The sequence below is a fragment of the Lagopus leucura genome, unplaced genomic scaffold (assembly GCF_019238085.1).
Source record: "Lagopus leucura isolate 7727_CA_CO unplaced genomic scaffold, USGS_WTPT01 Super-Scaffold_100016, whole genome shotgun sequence".
NCBI lineage: Eukaryota > Metazoa > Chordata > Aves > Galliformes > Phasianidae > Lagopus > Lagopus leucura.
Genome location: NW_024962270.1, coordinates 8371060 through 8389206, shown reverse-complemented (window position 1 = coordinate 8389206; position 18147 = coordinate 8371060).

The window sequence follows — 18147 nt, the reverse complement described above, 5'->3', positions numbered from 1 at the left end:
AGGAGAGAGTGAGCACAGAGCTACCTGAACACCTAAAGTCCAAAATACTCATAACCTGAGAACTACACTGGAAAAAGGGAGAGTTGCTCAAATCCTCAAGGAAGAAAAACTGAACTTGGATTACTCTCATTTGGTGCAGGCACAGTAAGGCTAGAAATATTACGTTGCATTCCAATGAATAAATTATTTATTCTTTGCCTTTAAAAAAATAAGAAAAAAAAAGAACCATAAAAAAAACCCAAGTGCCTGGAAGTAGAATGCTACATCTGATGTCACATTGACCATTACATATTGAAGTAAGATGAAATTGCATATTGCTCGTTTGTAAATACTTTTGGATCTCATACAATTTTGCAGCAAGTGTAAATATCTTTTTGCCAAGACAATTCCAAATATACAGAAAAGCCCCATGATTGAGGTAATATATATCAGCAAGTGATCTATATGCAAGCATAGAGAACAGATGGTTGCTATTTAAAGGATTATAAATAGACAACTCCAGAGTTTGGCACAAATTTGATTTGGGATTATGACAGAACTTTAGATTTCCCAGAAAAAAGTACTTAAAAACTGTAACAGTTTTGTGCTAAAACTGTTTCTGTTTCTGTATAAACATTTACTAGGAATAAAATAATTTAAAATGTTGGAGCCATTAAAGCTCCTCCCCACTTCATCCTTCAAAGCTCCCAGAGGAAATCCTCTCCAAGACTTGGATTCCTTTGCTTGATGCTGCAGGCTGTTCTGTCTCTAAATACTCAGACTGGTTTTTTATACCCTCAGAAGAAACATCATATTGACTGTGTATCTGAGCAAGATGAGATGCTGCGTGCTAATTTCAGAGAGCTTACATGTGAGCTCTGTTATCCTGGGACAAGTGTGATAGTTAAATTATTTCAGTTCTGATGATTCTGCAATCTGACTTGATTCTGAGCGTTTCATTCAAGTTTGAAAATTAAACGCATAATATAGCAATCAGAGGAGAATTTCAAAGATCTAATAATTTATTATGACTTTTTTTCCACGCACTTTTTTATGCCTTATATTTAACCACAGGAAGACTATTGATATCTTCCAAGTGGATATGAACTGATTAGTAAGTTTTTGTTAATACCTATAATCAATTATTTCCAAAGTAAGCCCCAATGAGTCAATCTTTAAAATAATCTTAACTCTACAAATTGATCTTATTAATATCTAGAGAAAAGCTTACAGATTTTTTGCATTTGTTGTTTATATACATTTTCTCTTGATCACGTAAAATCATACCCAGTACTAACCACAAGATGACACTTTAGGACTGCTGGAAAGAGATTATTATCTCAGCAAAATAAAATCATTTTAACAATGGAATAAACTGAGCCAATTATTAGGGATACAGCAAGTTGGAAGTTAGCCTCAGTCTTTTCTGAAGGGAATGGATTATACGTCTGCTGTGAGGCAGCCAGCCAAGAGCTGTATTGACCCATTGAGAAGGAAAGGAAATTCTTATTGAAGGGTCTAGACTTCTGTTATCAAAGCCATAAAATAAATTTATTTATGGAGATGAAAAACAACAGCAGTGTGCATAACCAGAAAGGATTTCATTTTCAAGGAGAATACTTCCAAACCAGACTCCTAGAAGAAGCAATGTGAAATAAACCTATTTGTGGAGCTGGAAATAAACCATACATTCAAAAAGCCTATAAAACACTGGCACTTGTTTTGGTAAGTGTTCTTTCATTTCATGCTTCAAGTAAAAAAATAATGAGCTACACTCTGCCCATTGGGCAGCTCTACAGCAAGCTCTACAATCAGTATTGGGCTCTAACAGCAGAATTTGGTATTAGAAAATTCTTATTTGATACTCAGACTTCTTAGAAACCTACCAAATCTTAAATAGGTCGTTAACAAAATTTGAGTAAAAATCAACCTTTCCACATCAGAAATATTCCCGTAAATACTGAGCATGCTGAAACAATCACCTGAAATCACTCCTATGATTTCATCTCTTTTCCTGGTCTTTGAATCCTTTCCTGAAGTTATTTTACCCAAGGACGCCAGTAATAGGTAACAACTTAGACCCCTGAAGTAATAAGATGCCATACCTGTTGTACTTGAAACAAGCGCAAGTGCGTCCCCAGCTTGGCATTGCATGTCATCTCATCTATGAGGAAGAGGTCTGGGAGCAGAGCGTTTGCTTGCCTTAGCTGATCACTCAGTATCTGAGTTTTTCTCATGTAGCTCCTTGAAAAAAGAGATAAATAATACTTCCCTATTGTTAATTTCTTACTTTCTGCAGAGTTGGTTGCCCTGCTGAGGTGAGTGAAGAGGTAAGGCGGCTTAGGATTTTCTTGTACTGCATCAGAAAGCTCAGTGCAAACATATTCTGAGTATTTTTCCTGAGACCCGGCACCCGTAAGTCAGCGGTACACTCAGTGAGAGAGAAGCCAGTCAGTTCTTGTCAAAAATTTGAACAGTCATTTGAAAAGCAAAAGCCAAACTCAGTAAGTTTCTTAGCTATGTAGAAGAGCTTAGAAACAAACCAATACTGTATTTTCTTTAACAAACCTTGCAGATTCCTAGATTTTAAGATTATTATTTTTTGCTGTTAATTTCAGTGCACTCATCTACTAGAAGGAAGAATTCCTTTCCCTTTGAGTTTCATCCTTTTCAACAGCTACTGATTTTCTTCCTCCTCTGTTTCCTATCGGGAATAGACTATCATGGCAGTGTTTTGTTTATTTGCTTATGTACCTTTGTATTATTAATACACTCTGGGAAAAGAGTTTGTTACTTAAGCTCCATCTACTGGCTTTTCAGCAACAGAAAATGAAGGAAATAAAGGGTTTTCTCTCACATTCCCTTTGTATTAGCCTCAGAGTTAGAAAATTGCTGTTGCCAAAGCTAGGAAGCACTTCCTCCACAAAGAAAGTGCAGAGGACTCAGAATGCTAATATAGAAAAGAATACAACGCAAACAGAAACAAATGTATTTGTGTGAAATATTACTTAAGGCTGAAAACTTACTATTTTTATCTTTCTGCTTCATGCAATGTACCATGAGCTGAGAAATGCATTTCCTTCCATCCCCCTTCTCACCAGTTTAGAGCTTAATACTGTTGGTGTTCGTCAGTCAGTATTTGTCCTGCATACCTCAACTTCACATATTTTGCCCCTACTACCTTTGAGAAAGATTGGCACAGGCACAATACACACTTTGAACATTTAGGTCTTCACAAAGATTTTATAGACAGACATTGTAGTTTCTCAGATCTAAGTGAACACTGCTGGTCAAGAATTGAGACTATATATTTATAAGAAAGCTACATTTTCAGCTGCTCATCCGTAATGCCTTTACTGGTTGTGGCCAAATCTCACCAATGATCCCTCTTGGGCCATAAACACTCAAGCAGAAAGTCTGTTTCCAAGTGTTTTAATTATTCACAGTCCCAATAAAACATAAGCACTGTCCTCCCTGAAGTCTCCAAGTATATTTTGTATCTATGAACTGACTCAGATTCCCATTAATTCAGGCACATCAGTTACTGGTTGGGCACACAGTCACATTTGGCTCTGTGGTAGATGAGCTCTTGCCAATGACAGACTTCTTTCTCTCCAGTAATTTCAAAGGAAGCCTGGCGTGATTATCCATCCATTTTATTATTTTTACCAGGCTTGATCAATTTCATGCCACTGTCTGCTCAATACTCAAGTGTAAGGTAAAGTCAGAAGTCTCTGATTTGGAAGAATTCCATATTAAAAACTGGATCCAATAGATTACTGAAAAAACTTTAAAAGGCTTAAAAAAAATATCCAGACTTGCAGAAAGGCTGAATATGTCTAGCATCACTCAGGCCCATAGTAGAGAACCATTTTAATTTCAAAAATATCAGAAGTTTATCTCAATATACACTCGGAAATGATGGATTTCCTTTTGATGAGATTTATTTTCTTGGAAAGACAGGAATGAGTTCTCATTGCAATTTCACAAAGTAAAATATTTGGTGTAACACATGTATGATGTGTGATGTCTTTCTTTGGCTTCAAAATAAAGATTAGCAAGCAAATAAACCTCACCTCACCAAAAAAGCCAGGAATTCTAGTCAGAATTGAGATGCTTATTCATTAGTATGGTATACAGACATTTATTACATGAGCTTGCAGGAGGCTTTTAAATTCTATTTTACTGATTAATCTTTTTAATCAATCAATTGACAAAGATTTTGCTACTAATTATGATCACAACAATTATTTTAATTTCTATCTCCCAATTTTTTGTGAAAAGGTCAAATATTACAGCCTGACCTTCAGCAGCTGTCACTGAAACAGGTACAAAACACAAAAAGATTTTCAAGTTTCGAGGAACAGGGCACCTGTAAGAAGAACTAATAATTGTCAGGAAAACCTTTTATGCCAAATTTCGATTAATTCTACACACTTTCTTGAATGAAGTTAATTATTAAAACACCAAACTATTATTCATGATTTAGTACATCTTGATGGCAGCCTGATTTCTTTTATGAGAATCTCATTCAAGAGCAACAGAAACAACAACATGAATTTTTATCTAAAAAAAACCAACAACCAACCACCCTCACCTTCCCCCAGCCCCCCAAATGAGAGTTTTATGAACTACGTGGTGGAATTCGTGCATCCATCAATTCTGCTGCCTCAAAATTCTAGCATGCTAATTGTGCTCCTCTATACAGATAAATGCTTCAGAATAGGAAGCAAGGAGAACACAGCATCTGGATAATGAAGAAATTCTAGTCAATCTAGAAGTTAGGCAAAATCATAAGGTTGAAACCAGTAGTCTATAAGAAAAGTGTAAGGACATCTTTAAGATAGAGACAAGTGGCCAAAGATTCAGCTAGAAAGCTACATGTTTATACTGCATTAGTCCCCTCTGTCATCTTGTGCACTAATTCAGCGTTATCCATACCAACACACTTTCTTTTTTATTGTCTTCAGAGAACACATTTTCAGTTCAGACAAGGCACGGTTCCATTAAGGTTTGGGGAAATGACTCTTAGCAAGTATCGATAAGCTTTTCTTAGATTGATGCAGCATCTAAAATTCTTTGCTGTAAAAAGACGTGACCCAGGAAATCTATAAATAGTGGGAAAAAATGTGAGCAGGGAGCTGCTAAGCTAGCCAAAAAAATTACCTGACATCAGGCTTTAAAACAAATACAGGTTGTATCTAAAAACATTTTTCATACTGAGAATAAATTGTGAATGTTACGGAAGACTAAGGGCACTGATGTGTTAAAAGAAAATAACAGATTAATGAAAGAATATCCCTCAATTTCTATTAAACATTAAGGTTCATCAACATCTTCTAGATATCAGAGTCCCTTTCCTTCCCATTGATGAAGGCAAGGAAGAACTACTCAAGAAGTTTTCTGACCTGCTCTGTGTATTGCAGCTCTTGTGACATCATACTTTACTGGCTATTAGAAAAGTGAGGGATGAGATGGAATTGCAGTTTAACCTGGTATATTGTATTTTTACAAGCTACTTAATTGTTTCCCTAGAAACAAACCTATCTTCCTACATTCCACATGCTATTTGAGTAAAAGTATCTCCTACAGACTTCAAGGTCCTTAAGTAGTGTTTTGGGTCATTCATTAGGTCACTTTGGTGGCTTAGTTTCTCATTGGATAATTAGGTATTCAAAATTAAGTACTTTTTTATACACATGGATAACCTTCAGCTCAAGTACATGCATAAGCAAGTCAGTTCTGCCAGAATTTAGAGGACAATACAGAAGAGGGGCACAAAAAGCAGTGCTATCTAAAGACAATATATTTGAAACAGCCAGTCAGAAAGAACATCCTACATATTATTCATACTGTGTCAAAATATGGACTCTATTCATAAAAGCAAATTATTTCTAAGAGACAGTGGGAGAAAATAATGACATAGTGCTGTGTAAAATGGCTGCATGAATTACTTCCCTTTGGAAAGTAAACAAGACTGCATATTATCAAATTAACTGGATTAAGAGACAACAGGCCAAGAGATATCCATGTTCACATGTTACCATATAATCTGGGAAAAGTTACCAAGACTTCTAAAATACCATAGGAACACCCTGAAAAGCCTTATTAAAAATTAGTCTGTTATAGATGGAGAAATATTCTGAAAGAGCATAGTGGGAGGCAGGGGAGGAAGCAGGATGGAATAAAAGCCATTTTTATATACTTTCATAACTTATGTTTGTGTCAAGAAAGTGCAAGCTTGCATTAAAAATATAAAAACACATTTGAAAATGTGTTGTGGACAGTGGTAATCCAATCCATAACTACCTTCTCTGTTTATAGCCCTTCTTATGCACTCCCTGGTAATTATTCATAATTTTTGAGAAGCCAAGAGAATATACAGAACCTCTTTGTTCTATATTGGAAAACCCTACAATTACATGCAATAAGCTCTATGCCAAACCATAACTTCTAGTTGGCCCAAAGTGATTTAAAGCTAACTGAAACAGCAATGGATTAAAGCAATCTTCACTAAATGTTTATGAAAAAACACTAGCCTCGTTTGTGAATTTTGCTCCAAGTGTTCTGCCAGGACATGAAGGAAGTTGCTTTTACAACATTAAATCCCAGAAACTGCAAGAATCAATTAAAAAAATAAAAAATATTTATTTAGTTTATCCTAGAATCTGCAAAAGAACAAGTAAGAATATAATCTAATTTTCATTATTATTCACAGTTTTGCCACCTGATTTATATCAGCTGTTGGAGTACTGTATCTATCTGGGGCCCCCAGTACAAGACACAGAGCTCTTGGAGCAGGTCCAGAGGAGGGCCACTATGATGATCAGAGGGCTGGAGCACCTCTCCTATGAAGAAAGTTTGGGGAAACTGGGCTTTTTTAGCTTGGATAAGACAAGGCTCCCGGGAGACCACATTGTGGCCTTCCAGTACTTGATGGGAGCATATAAACAGGAGGGGGAATGGCTGTTTATGAGGGTGGACAGTGATAAGACTGGTTTTAAACTGAGACAGGAGATTTAGGTTAGATATTAGGAGGAAATTTCTCACAGAGACCGTGGTGAAGCACTGGAACAGGTTGCCCAAGGAGGTTGTGGATGCCCCATCCTTGGAGGCATTCAAGGTCAGGCTGGATGCGGCTCTGGGCAGCCTGGTCTGCTGGTTGGCATCCCTGCACATAAAAGGGCTGTTGAGGTGATCTTTGTGGTCCTTTTCAACTCAGGCCATTCTATGAAATTGAAAATCTGCTCTATGAAATTGTTGTACTAAGGGGACCAGGAATAACTCCGAGCAGACTGCTGAAGTACAGCTATTAAGGATACGACACAAAAGCACCCTAAAGAACCAAAAATTCAGAATGGGTTGAATTGACATATGGATTGTTAGGGTGGTATGGTTAGATTGTAGTTGGACTTCATGATCTTGAAGGTCTTTTCCAACCTAAACAATTCTATGATTCTCTGATCAACTTCTACTGGAAATGAAAAATGTGATTATTTTGTGGTTTGGTTTTTACTCTGTTTAAACTCACCACAATTGCTGTTTGAATGCTTATTGCCCTGAGAAAGACCCAGTTTATTTCTTCATCATAAATAATACTTTCAATAAGTCTCTAAAATTTTTACACTCTCCAGGAATTTAAAGAAATGACAGTGCAATTCCCAGTCACTTTGTTGAAAGGCTAAGAAATAGGCAGAATTCAGAGCAATTTTCGATTTGTCTGTCTTCTTCCTGTTTCTTGAGTCTTCCCTCTCTTTTCCCCTTCTCCTAGAAAGTTGTTTGTAGATTAGAACCTATCTAGGTTAACATCATCAGCTTATAAAAATCAGTGCAAGCTTTCCCTTTTATCTTAAACAGTGCCTCAACAGTGATTTAATTTGGATAATGACTAGATCTGAGCATAGAAAAAAGAAATAGACTAATACTAGTTCCTAACTAATTTCAAATAATATTTTTTCATCACATACAACACTTGTACATAAAAGTCAAACTGGCATGCCTCGAACTTGACAATTGCAATATGTATTTCAAAAATAACGTGTGAAGTATTATACATATCATCAAAGAAGGCAGGGATGCACCAGGAAGAGGGAGCTGGCCTTGGCTTCAGGGCCTTCTGACTTCAAGAGCTCAGATCTTACCGTACTGCTACTTAGAATTCCCACAGACTTCCTTTTGTTTTAAACTGCAGTAAACAGTTGCTGAAGCCTTAATGAACCATATGCTCAGGATAGCAAATGTTCCACTAAGAAAAGTGGCAAGTTCATTTACATTTTTCAGAAATTCAACAATTTGGAATGAAGCATGAGCTGACAGTAAAATGTAAACATCTCCTTCCAAGAACATAAATCAAATTTGTGACTTACTGTACATTTCATGCTGAAGGACTGCCTCAGAGTAGCATCACTTCAAACATTAAGGGTAAGAGCATTTCAAGATTCTCTGGGCTGGAATTGTGAACTGATGACAAGGAATTTCCAGATCAGTGATTTAGTTCTTGGTAATTCCATTAAAGGTTCCCTTTGTCATGCAGTTATGACTGTCCTATTATTTCCAGCAGAAACTCAACACTGAAGCCCTTGCTGAACAAAGATTTGCTCCTGTTTCACTTTTTCTTTTATACATTATTTATATTCTGTATTTCAGTTTACACTGAACTATGACTCTGGACTTCTTGCCTTTTCACATGTATGCCTACACGCATAAGCACGATGGTTGCTAGAAGTAGCAGCTCATATTTCTTCAGAGGTGGCACAAGCAATCTAAGATGCAGACTGCAATTCTATCTAGTCCAATCATTGATTACCTGTTTGGTTTCTTTTGTATTCTTTATTTATGCTGTATTTACAAGTAAACTCCCCAGGGTAGGTACAATCTCTCAAGCCATTTTTACAGCTCCTAGCACATGCAGATTAGTTCCTAAAGTAGCAATAATGATTTCCTGTGTTTTCTATCTATTGGAATCAATCTGAATGCTTCCAGAAGAGGTCACAATTGCTCAGAACTTCCCCAGATTACTTTTCCTACAAAAGCTGTTTTTGAAGTGAGAGCTCAAAGCTAGCATAACTAATAATTCACTGCAACAAAACACAAAATAGATTATTTATCAGTAAGGAAAAGTGATTTATCTAATTAATTATTGCCTTATTTTGGGAAGTTAATGAAATAGTTTTGGCCTTGTATAAAGATAATTTATCATAAAAGATAAAATCTCTGAACTAAAGCAAACTACGTAATTACTAGATTAACTGCATATCAGCAGCAATTTGTTTATGAAAAGGGTACTCACGTTTATTTTTGATAGAAAAAATCTTCCAATTTTTAATAATTAGATTTGCCAGCAAAAACTTTAAAATAAAACTCTCTGGATTTTCATATTTACTAACTGCAGCTTCTGTATCCCTCCAGTGTATTTATAACTGCTTGGATTTATACACAGTTAAGGATTTCACTGTTACTGGGTAAAAAACCAACACTAACTCTTTCTGCTATAGAAAGGAAAGCAATCACAGAATGAAATCATACGAAGTAGCTATCAGAAAAACAGAACGCAGTTAGGAACTGTAGCTTCCACAGTGAAGGACAACAGTAAAGTAACATGAATGAAGCTATTAAGTCTCATGTTCTATACAATATTAAGACATATGGATCACAAAATATCTACCCTGAAAGTCTCCAATTGTCTCTGCTCATCTTCATGAATACTTGCATTGGAATCCTCAGAATCACTGTGACCAAAGACTGTTTGAAATTTCTTCTCTGTAAACAAGCTTACATCCTTCTTGGTTGGCTCTTTTGCCTCTTTGCTCAAGTTATCAAACCACCCATCCGTTCACAAGCCATTTATTTTTCTCTCGTTTAGTCTTCTACTTTAACTTGTACTTTTCTCCTATTCACTTTCACTCCTATTTCACTATTCAGCTTCCACTTTGGGATATTAGTGATCAAATTCATCTTCCCTCTCCTGACATCTTACACCAGATTCTCAACCTTGAATCAAGGCTTTTGCTCACCAGAGATTTAACTATTCACACAATTATTGCTTCAGCAAAAGTTTTTCTATGTTTTTTCCCTAATTGTAGCTGACCACTACCTCTTTAGTCTCCCACCTACTCTCTTCTTGCTAACATCTTAGCACAACAGCAACGTCCTCTCCAACATAATTAGCAGCTTTGCAATTCCTGTCTCTCTTGTCTGTTAGGGATCTGTTATGTCCTTACAATATCATTTTAGATGATATTTGTTATTTTCTTCAAGATTTATGCATAATGTAAATGTTTCAGTTCTTGTGACAGCTCTCAGAAAACAGTACCACAGAAGTAGAGAGAGATGCAGATCCTGTGTCAATCAATGTAAGATCAGTCAGAGGTAACAGCAGCAATACAGGCTTCAAAAAACACTTTCTCTCTCCACTTTACTCTCAAGATAGTTTAAAATTACTGAACCATAGAATCATTTGAGTTGGAAAGTTTTTAAAGCCATCACTCCAACTCCCCAGCAATGAATATGGACATCTACAGCTCTATCAGATCTCCGAGCCCGGTGAAACTGCCCTTGAGTATCTCCAAGGATGGAGTATCCACCACCGCTCCGGGCAACCTGTGCCAGGCAGAAATAGCTAGGTGATGAAATTCATATCACCAAAATTAATTCCTGTATTCATGTCACAAAACAAGGCAATCTCAATCCTGGCCAGCAAACAGTTTCTTTTTTTTTTCTGCTTGTTTGTTCTTTTTATATTTGTGAGGATAAGGAATAATTATGTATACACCTGCCACAGCAAAGTTGAAGTACCTGCCAAACTCTTCACGATATAACTGTGTATGTGGAAAAAAATTTAATCTAACCACATTTTATTATGCATTTGTTTATCAAAAATCTGTCAAGCACATCTATCCTACCAGAGTGCAGACCTGATAGGTAAGAACAAAGACTGCTTTGGTAAAGTAGCCTGCAGACTAACTGTATTGCTGTATTTAACAAATGACTTACATCCTCTGCAAGGGCAAGAGGAAAAAAAAGAACATTAACTCTGAGTGAATGAGATTTATTTTATCATTTTAAAGTTTCTTGAACCAAGTTTACAAAGTGATTTAGTCTACTATTATTTATTCAGTCCTCTCTCAAGGACTATCTGTTATAGCTTGCTGCATAAAACTGCTCAGATTTTTCCCCCTCTATTTCCTTTATGGCTTTCTATTTGAAATGTTTAAAGAAACTTCACTTTTTCAGGTATTAGTTCAATGAAGGCAGAGATAAGCCCAAACCAAACTAATCCCTAGCAGGTTCATGAGTCCACACAACACCATTTAAAAGTTAGCTAGAAAATTCCAAAAGATCAAAGATTTAGGTCAGCCCTAGATTACCATTTATCAGGTATCTTGTAGTCTAACTTTATCTGTTAATTTGCCTATTTATTCTCAGAATTTGAATTTAATGTCCAAGTACCTTAAAAAGTGGTAATGAAACCCCTATTTCTGTACTGTCACTTGTTCAATTAGAAATCAAAATTGAAATTATTGTGTATATAAAGGTTGAACTTGGTTGCCTTGAGTCTTGTATTCTTCTCCTCAGTATCTGCATCTGTAAGCAACAATATGGAGAGCTGTGGAACACCATTCCGAAATGTATTTCCAAACTCTTTAGATCCAGATTTCAAAAGATTTCTCTTTATATTTATATAAAGTACATTTAATTCTCTACCAAGTGGTAAAAAAAAATTCCACATGGAACTTTTAGAAGGATATAAGGGATTATAGGAAGTGGAAAAGTCACATTAGCTCCCTAAATTACTATTGGAAGTTTCAGAAGTGGATCATGATATACTGTATTCATGATGGTTCATAATAAGATTCCATATCAATAAGATGCTTATGCTCATAAGCGCTCTAAGAATGCAGGCAGGAGGATCAAAGGAAAAAAAAGAATGACTGAACTCCCAGTTTTAGCTTAGTTTAGTTTAGTTCAGTTTGAGATTCATAACTCTTTTCTGCCTGCTCTTATTACCTTTGACTTCTCTTAACTATACTATTGACTACATTGTCTGGGCAATGCTAATATTGAAGTTTATTGGAAAATAAGACCTTATGGCTTTCTTACTAAGAGCACATTGTAAGCAACTTTTTGTTAGTTTGCTAACCATTTCAGAAGTTTCCTAGACAGAACAGAATTGTCATTTTTGAAGTTTGAACACAATAATGCAGAATCTGCATTAAAAATCTAACAACACTGGGTCGTGATCAGCTTGACAGCCATTTCAGAGTTGTCTGACATTTGTCTGTCAGCAAGCCAGCATTGTTCCTAATTTCTTTAGGATCTCTGTGGTTCCCATTTCATACCACAGTGTTTTGTCAGTGTAAAACCCCAGCCAGCAATGCTGTTCTGCTTATCACAGATGGAAGAGACCAAGCCAAGCAACTCTTATCATCTCATCTGTATACTCTAGGATCCTAACTAGTGTTATTTATATTTTCCAATTGTGAACACCCCATAAATCTTGATATATCCAGAGATGTTGTGTTATATAACATAGTGAGATGTTCTAAATGAGTTCTAGGAAACATTAAGACATTTTTAAATGCAGATGAAGACAAAGCCCACAGACATGTTTAAGGACTACAGTTTGTTCTACAGGCTAATCAATCCTAATATACTGGAAAACATCCTGGGATTAATAACTCCCTGAGCTGTGCTTAATTGCAATTTTCAGAATAGCTGTTCTAGAAGGTAATGGGACTGGTAGAATTAACAGAGTTTTGATTACCTTTATTCATTTGTGCTTAAGCTTTTATTTTATAGAGAGCTCATCCTGTCTTATTTCATTATCTTGGAATACTTCAGGTATTACTAATCCCAGAGACAGGCAAGCCTGATGCTTTTCTCATAGATGAGCCAGAACTCAATCAGAGATAATAAATTCTTACTTAGACTGAGAACAGCAGTGCCATACATGCCTGCAGAGCAACACAGAATATAGAGAAAGCCTTTCACCCTCAAAATCTATCCCCAACTTTAAGAACAACAACATGATATGTAACAAAACACACCAACTCATTATTTACAAGAATATTTTCACACTGAGAAATACTTTTTCTCTTTGGATTGAAAATACAGGAGTCTGTTGGCACAGAAGGGCATGCTCTGATAGCGTGACACAAAGTGACTGAAGAATTACATGTAAAAATAAATTTTTGACAAGATCTTGTGTCTTCTCCCATGGGGTATCCCTCTCCTTGTTGTTTCCCCCTGTAGTGCAGCTTTAAAAGCATCAGCTAGCCTTAGGCACAAAATGCTTAAGAATGAAATCTAGCCCTTAGACTTCATTGCAAAGCAGTTTCTTTGAGGTGTTGGCCTGTACATCAATTACTCTAGGAGGTGATAAAGTTTGTTTCATGCCAGAGCAAGGATGAGTGATATAAAACCTGGGGAGGCAAATAATAACAGTAGCAGAGACAGGCAAGCATTCTCCGCTGGCAAAATATATCTGAGTTTGGTAAATCAGAGGGATGATTCCAGTCCATTGTGTACATTGCAAACTATAATCTGGATCCTCAAATTTAAACAAGAGTTTTTTTTTTTTTTTTTTTGTTAAAAAAGGCAGTGGCAGGTGTGAGAGGAAATCACTGCACATCCACATGTATAAAAGCTGAAATGAAGCCCAGGATCATAAGGAGTTTGGACAGCAAGTCTCTACTTGCCTCACCCTTTCTTAAAAAAAAAAAAAAGCTTTCTTCTGTATTTCTATTCAGCATTTTTATTAATGAGCTTTTTCAAAAAATTTCCTGAGAGGCCACAGCACATTCACATAGCAAGGAATTCTATTACCTTCAGATGCACAGATTTTGATCTGGGAAACAATAAAAGAGAACAGATAGAATATAGGTGCTGCTTATCTCTAAAGCTGAGGAGAAAGAAATCTTGCTCTCAGGTGACTCCAGGCACTGCTGTCCCCACTCCCTTTTGAGCTGCTAAATAAAAACTCAACAAAATACGATAGAGAACAAGACCTTGGTAGAAACAGACTCCTAAATAAAAGTGTAGGAGAAGAAAGAATAAGCAAACACCTGCAGCAGCCTTTGCACAGCCTAAAGAGATACCAACATGATAGATCGTTCTGCAGAGGATATTCTTACCAGCAAATATTTGTTCCTTGTTGCTATATGATTCACAGTCCTTCGGGAAGGGCTGTCTCCAGTCAAAAACATAAATCACATGTAACGGGAGGCAAAATGACAGAAGGACTCTTAAAACTCATGGTAGATTTAGCGTATGGATAGGAAAGCACATTCTCTTTAGAGCATGGTAGTATAATAAGATATGTTGAATCATGGACCTTTTAATAGCCTGACTGCAATTCAGCCTAAAAAACGCAGAAATTCTTTAACTTAAAGAACTTAAAATCAACTTAGCAGAACTTCACCATCAAAACAGGGAGTCTGATGAAATTCAAATATCAGGTTGCAACCTTGGTCAACAAAAGAAGTCATCATTTCAGGCATTGCCTGTCAGTATGTATCTCAACTAGAGAAAGACAAAAAACCCATAAAAGCAACTTAGTTTACATGAAAACAAAGAGCTTATTTCCTGTACAAGATTAGAAGTGCAAATACGTTGTTCAGTGTATGTTTGCTAGACAAGCTAAAAAAAAAGCCTTGTTAGTCATCACAAATAGAAAAAAGTCAATGGATTGGAGGAGAAATAATTATTTCATCCCAGTCAAAAAAACCCCAAACACATTCCTATTGATTTTTTCCAATGATGAAACCTAGTTTGATTTCTTCCAAGGCAAAAGTCCATTTAAAATAGGAACAGAAAAAAATCACAGTAATTTAAGATCAAATGTTGAAAAATAGCTTTTAATTTTTACCTGAAGTTTAACATTCACTCTAAATTATCGTAGAATCACAGAATCTTTTGAGTTTAAATGGACTTTTAAAGGCCCTCTAGTCTAACTGCCCTGCAATGAACAGGACAGCTACAGCTCCATCAGTGCTCAGAACTCCATCTAGCCTGACCTTCAATATCTGCAGGGATGGGGCATCCAACACATCTCAGGGCAACTTGTGCCTCACTCCCCTTACTGTGAAAAATAAATAAACAGAACTCCTTATATCCAATCTAATTCTCCCCGCCTTTAGTTTGAAACCCATCTGATCACTACAGATCCTGCTAGTGCCTCTCCCCATCTTCCTTACAGCCTCCTTTAGATACTGAAAGTTCACTCTCAGGTATTCCTGGGGCCTTCTCCAGGCTGCACAACCCCAGCTCTCTCTGTCCCTGCAGGGAGGTGTTCCATCCCTTGGAGCGTTTTTTGTGGCCATCTCCTGGATGAACTCCAACATGAGTCCGTATCTCTCCTTTACTGAAGACTCCACATCTGGATGCAGTACTCCAGGTGAGGTCTCACACCATAAAGTAGAGGGCAGGATCTCTTCCCTTACCTTACTGACTGTACTGCCTTTCATGCAGACCAGGATATGGTTGGCTTTCCAGGCTGTAAGGGCACACATCAGGCTGCTATCCACCACTGCCTTTAAGTCTTTTCAACTTGGCTGTGCTATATCATTTTACCTCACAAGCTTATGTTGATAGTGGGGGGCTGCCATCATCCAGGTGCAAAAGACCTTGGACTTGGCTTTGTTCAACCTCATGAGTTTCTCATGGATCTACCACTCAAGCTTGTCTAGTTCTCTTTTTTTATGATTGAAGTGATTGAGCCAGGAAGACAGACAGCCACATTCCATCCATTTCTTATGGCAAGCACTGGAACACTGAATGTTTACAGTGCTTAAAAACATACAGATACTATTACACAAGGATATGTGCTAATGTACATTTTGATCAATTTCACATACAGCAGTTGTTTGTAAATGTGTATGCACATTTGAATATCTGTATGCATATCTTTATACACACATACACATAACGTCACTCAGACTTTATGTGATACACTAAATCTCTGTGCTAAGCTGTCAGTCCAGCACCTCCACTGTGAATAGATTAGAACGTCAGCTTCCCTTTATTTGACTGTAATATGCTTAAGCAGTGACTTGAAGTGATGAGGGTAACTCTCATTCTCCAATCACATTCAGTTACGTGCCTCATGTACCAAGATTGTCTTTGTGAAGTTGCATTTTCTCCATTCAAGCTTTTCTATTGAGTTTCAAATTGAGATCACCACTCAGCTCGCAATTAATTACAACTAGTTTTTTATAAGCATTAGATGTATAATTTGTTTTTTGGATATCAACAGTCAAAAAATCTAAATTTCCTCGTAGTCTAATTAATGAATATTTGTTTTAATAGAACCATTCTGAAACAGCTCTTGTTTTAGCAGTGCCAAAACTATGGGAAACCAATCTAGGAAAAAAAAAATGCTCTTCAGAGTGTGATAGAGCAACACTTCAATGCGGCAGATTCTAGCAGCGTAGACTGTGGTCTGATCCTAGACCACAATATTACTTCAATTTAAAACATGAAAAAAGATGAGATGTAGATAGACAGTTTCACATTGTTTCCAGCTTCCATGTCATCCTAGAACTTTGCTTTTTGAAGCAAGTAACTACTTTAGAATAAACCAGATAATAACTTTAAGAGGTAAGCTGAAGGCTGCCTGTGTAACAAGGCACACATGGGATAAGATCGTGGATCTTGCAGTGTATGAAAGTAGTTTGGTCTGGAGCAAGAGATGGAAATAATGAGAATATTGCTGTGCAAAACAGCATCTTCATTAATTAAAAATGCTTACACAATATAAGCATTCATCTTCCTTTTGTAAGCATCACATTTATAATTATGGCCAAACAAAAGAATTTTTTTTCTTTTAGAGACAACTTTAACAAAATATTTCTAACTGCTTCAAAAGGCAAAATAATAGAGTAAAACAAAAGGAACACAAACAGCCATTGACAAAAGACAACATCACAACAAAAGGACCATTTAGTAATTTAAAAGAGTATAATTTCAGAAGGCAGGGAAAGATTTTAAGATCGCTTTATGTATACATATTAGGAATGCTTCTGTAGTGACTCCACCTGAACACAAAAAAGAAAGGACTGAAAGCTCATGCAAAAAGGCATGTTTATTAGATGGATACGTTGATCACTGAACTTTACAAAGCATTAAATTTTAATGAAATGCAATGATACAAGAAGCTTTGGTTGTTTATGTAAAAGTTCTAAAGAAAACCATGGATTTATATTCACAGGATACTTATCTCTTTGTAAATGACAACATATTAATAGAAAAATGAACAAAACAAGAAAGAAGTGACTGATTAACACCAATGGCCACTCTGTATAAGGTAGTAAAAGAAGAAAAACCTGGGTGGACAAGCTCTGTCTGGCCTTCTCTGTTCAGGGAAGTTAAGAAAGAAGAGAAACAAAATTTTAAAGGAATCTGATGCCTGTTACTCTTACACTTCATTTACAGCATGAGTCAAAGGGCCTCCTTAAAGCTTGCCATCCAACCACTGAGTTATGAACAGAGGACTAGAACGCTCCAGTCTAGGAAAAGGACAAAGCAGAGCAAATTCAGCCAGAGGATACTGAGAAAAACAAAACTCACAAGCACTGCTGAAGGTCAGAATAGTCACATCTTAACAAGAAGGCAGCTCAAAGCTTACTGTGGGGAAATGGGGATTCTTGTCCATTAGTGTGATTATTCTAAGATTCTACTCATTCAAAAGGTGGGACAGTCCAAGTTTTTCCATCACAGTCAGACACGCACCATTGCTCAGAAATTCTCCTATACCTGTAAGGAATCTGGACTGAGCAGCCCACCCACAACAGCAGAAAGAATACTAGACTTTTTGTCAAACTCATGCAATATCCAAAAGCCTCACTCTGAATATTGTAGTGTTTCTTGCCATTCTGCTAGAAAAATAATTCTGTTGCACACACTCGGGCAAATCTGTGCTGGTAAACCACACATGCATACATACTGTGATGTACCCAAGTGCTCAGGTAGTATCTGAAAGAGCCTATTAATGAAAAATATTGAATAGGAACATAGAATTAAGCTTTTTTTTTTTTTTTTAAAAAAAAAAGGAAAAGTGGGACAAGTAGAGACTTACTGTCCAAAATGCTTATGATCCTGGATTTCAACTCAGCCAGCGCAGTGACTTCCAGTACACGTTTGGACCTTCTTGTCAATGTTTTTAAAGTGCAT